Source organism: Sceloporus undulatus, chromosome 2 (genome assembly GCF_019175285.1).
Source record: "Sceloporus undulatus isolate JIND9_A2432 ecotype Alabama chromosome 2, SceUnd_v1.1, whole genome shotgun sequence".
NCBI classification, from domain to species: domain Eukaryota; kingdom Metazoa; phylum Chordata; class Lepidosauria; order Squamata; family Phrynosomatidae; genus Sceloporus; species Sceloporus undulatus.
The window spans coordinates 64754406-64758483 of record NC_056523.1 but is presented as its reverse complement, the minus strand read 5'-3'; positions in this window follow the sequence as shown (position 1 = coordinate 64758483).

The window sequence follows — 4078 nt, the reverse complement described above, 5'->3', positions numbered from 1 at the left end:
TTCTTATCTGTCCTGCTTGAAGAGTTTGTCATCCACTGAGGCTTCTATTTTTGACTGTAAATATAATTGGCCCTCCATATCTGTGGGATCTGCATCTACAGATTCAGCCAACAGTTTGAATATACTTTTTTAAAAAAAATTCAAAAGCAAGCCTTAATTTTGAGTTAGCCACCATTTTACTGTGCCATTTTATATAATGTGATTTGAGCGTCTGGATTTTGATCTTTACAGGCGATCCTGGAACCAGTACTGAATGCCCACTGTGATACCATTCTGCTTTCTTCCCTGACAATGTCCCTGGGTTCAGTGCAAAGTTCTGGCTGTGGATAAATTAGGCTTAATAGTGCAAATCTGTTTTTCATATTATCTTTAAAATGTTCTTCAGGTTGTCATTTGACATGATGGTTTAGTGTTCCTTAGCTTTATTCTACTTTTTGATACTAATAGTTTGTAGTCTATGCTACAGACTGCTCCTGATCTTGTTTTTGCAGTGAGAATGGAGCTCCTTTTCTGCTTTCAGTTATGTAGGCAATACAGTTCACTTGAGTAAATAATAATAATAATAATAATAATAATAATTATTATTATTATTATTTCTACCCATCTCTTCAACAAGGTTGAGGTGCTTACATAAATAAAATCCCCTCCCTCCTTAACCGTCTCCCTTTTTCAGAAGTGGTCGTACTACCGCTTCCTTTAGACAAGATGGAAATTGGCCCTCCCCATAGAGATGCATTAACAATATATCTTGGAGAAGTCCTAAGTGTATCTCCTTGGATGACCAGCCATGAAGGGCAAGGGTCGAGAGGGCAAGTTGTCTTCTTCACACTTCCAAGGAGCTTGTCCACATCTTCAGTACTAACCGTACTAATTGCGATCTGTATTGGCATACACTACTAGAGAATGTCATCAAAGTTTCCAGCAAGGGTCCTGCCTGATTTTAATTAGGTATATGATACTGAGGGATGAAACCTGTAATTTAGAATGGATGATAACAAAATCAGAAACAGATTTTAATTCTTGCCTCCAGAGTGAAGATACATGGATATGCAACATAGTACTTGGAAAGCGAAGGAAATATGAACCATCTGCCACTCAGTGCTCCCACTTTCATCTTGTGTTGCAATAAAATCTAACCTGTAACAGCTTCCACACAGGATAATATATGTTAATTGCTGGGTGTATGCATACCTATGAGTCTGTAGACTCCAGCTTAGGCATTTGTTTAATAGGGTGACTCTGAAATTCAGTGCATTCTAGATAAACTTGTACCAAAAATAGTAAAGTCAAGATCTGTGTAGCCATTATTATGGGCCAAGTGGCAAGGGGAGGGGGGTTTAAGATGTAAGCCCTGTTGCCCATCACCTTTGCTTCAACTCTTCATTTTACAAATTTGGTGTATGTACCTGTAAGTAAAAAAAGAGCTTATGGAGATCTTTTGCTAGTAAAAATGCAGTTAAGTAGTCTGCCAAGCAAGTGACCTTCTAATACTTGTTGTTCCCTACATGATAAAAATGAAATCCTGGGACTTGCAGCTTATGTTGACAGGAGCTTCATTATCAGAGGCTTTGCTAATGGAGGTATGCCTGTACAGTCATCCTTTCCGGTTTGCGGGGGATCTGTTCCAGACCCACCCCCGCAAATTGGGAAAGTCGCCAATATTGGAGCCCCATTAATTACAATGGGGGCATGCTCAGGTGCACATGCCATGGCCCTCCTGCTGTGCTGTTTGTGAAAGACAAGATGCAAACAGCAAGACTGAATCAGAAAGGATGACTATATTGCTGTTGAAGACTGAATTTCTAAGAAAACACAGTTCTTGCCTCATTAGAAAAACAATGGAAAGCTTTGACTTATCTCTTTTGGTGAATTTAATGAAACAGACAGGCACATCTCCTAGGAGAGAGTATGCCTAGAGGCACCAAATCTTGTCTGATCTTGGAAGCTAAGCAGGTTCAGTCCTGGTTAGTACTTGGATGGGAGAACATCAACAACTTAATTATTTCATGGCAAAATTGGGAGACATTTGCAAGCACCCACCCCTTTTCTGAGGGAAAGAAGACTCCCCTGTTTCATGCAAAAGCAGCCTTTCCATTTGGAGTCCACTTATTGTGGAGTGGGAAATAGTTTTCCTTTCCAGTGTGTTTGGGGTAGTTTATGTTAAGATAGATAGCAAACATATTAGAAGTGTCCCTATGCAAAAAAGCTGCAAAATTTCAGGACAGGAGCAGGGACCAGAGATTTATGATGCTGAAAAACCAGTTCTAAGACTTTTAAATCATGGTGGAATCAAAAGAGCCACCCTTTTATGATCCCATCTTTGCCTTGCCCCACCTCATCTGTATTGTCATCCAACCTGTCATGCCCTGCCTGTGGTTCTACACAGCAATACCAGTCCTGCAAGAGAGGAATTAGCAGGTTTTATGTTGGTTTTGCTATATGTAGTAGCTATACAGTGCTGATGGAGGTTTACAGTATGTCTTCCATAGTAACATTTTATTCACAATGCAGCAAGATGGAGTGAATCCTGCAGGGATACCACTGAGATTATAATAATTTTAGGAAATAACAAAGTCAACTGAGTTATGACTTAAAATAGAAATTGGCCAGTGAGAGTGGGCAGATTAATTTTTTAAAAACAAGTATATTTGAAATTGGAATTTTAGCATTCATGTTTCCTCACAATTAACTTACTAATTTATTAGAAGAGTCACAGTGCTCAGAAACAGGGTTTTAAAAATTCATTTTACTTCTCTTTAAAGCTAAGGAGGATGGGAATAATTGCATCCTTTTAAACTTTATTATATTACAGCTTTCGGCGTAGTATATAACATATATAAGTGCCACTGTGAAATTAATATTGTCCTTTCAAAGCATATGCAATTGACTTAGATATTCTAGTTTACTAATGATTATCATATTAATCGCCTCCCCCTTTAACTTTCTTATCTCTGGACAGGAGCTTTGTAAAATCTGAAGCATTAGAAAGAACGTAGACGTGCTAGATTTCTTTTTAAATGAATCTCCTGTATTTCTTTTTCATTAGTGAGCTTTGTTTGAGAACATCGAGGAAACATTTGAGATTTTTCTGTTCTTTGGCTCAGTCATAAACTGGGCAAGAAAGTAGGAGACTATGACTTGGAAGGGCAGCTATCTAACATCCCCAAGCGTAAAAATAATGAATGCAAAACATTGATTTGTGCCACCATATTTCTGATTCCGGTGTATGTGAAAGCTGGACAGTGAAGAAAGCTGCCATACAGAAATGCGTTTGAGGAGTGTTCTACGGACACCAGGGACTAACAAAATGACCGATACATGAGTCTTAAAGAAAATCAAGCCTGAACTCTCCCTAGAAACCAAAACGACCAAGCAGGCTGTTGTACTTTGCCCGTACCATAAAGTCCCATGGCTCATGGCTTGGTAAAGTGGGGGCTGTAGTCCATGAGGAAGACCACATTACAGTGGATAGACTCAGTTCTTGCTCTGCAAGGCGTGAGCAGGGCTGTTGATAATGGGGTGGTTCTGGGTTCTCTCATTCATAGGGTCACCATAAGTCAAGGCCCACTTTACAGCAATTCATAAAACTTCAGTTTGAGAAACCCATGTGTCTCAGATTTAGAAAAGTATTAGCAAGCCCCCCTCCTCCTCCACTGTCTCTTATATACTGGCATTTACAGCTCCATTGATAGCTCCCCTGTACTGGTCTTTATACTGATGTGGAAAGTGAATGAAGAAGGAAAAGATGGGGCAGGACTACATGGCCTGCTTCCTGAACAGTATGACTGACTGATACGGTAATGACCAGCTCATGAACCCTGTGGATGTTGGCTGATGTAAATGGTTTCCAGAGGGCAGAGGGGGCATTGCTGGAGCAGTGGCTGCTGAGTCCCTCAGAGAACAGCTATGAAGTGTGAGGCCAAGGGGAGGCTTAGTATGGGATGGGAAATCCAATGGCTCAGAGCCCATGTTTCCTGGGCGTGTTCCTGGGGGAAATAGCATCCTCTGGGTATGTCTGGCTTGGCCGGCTCTTAGGCTGCACAGACTGGCAGTAAGCTCCGCTCCGGGCCCACAACAA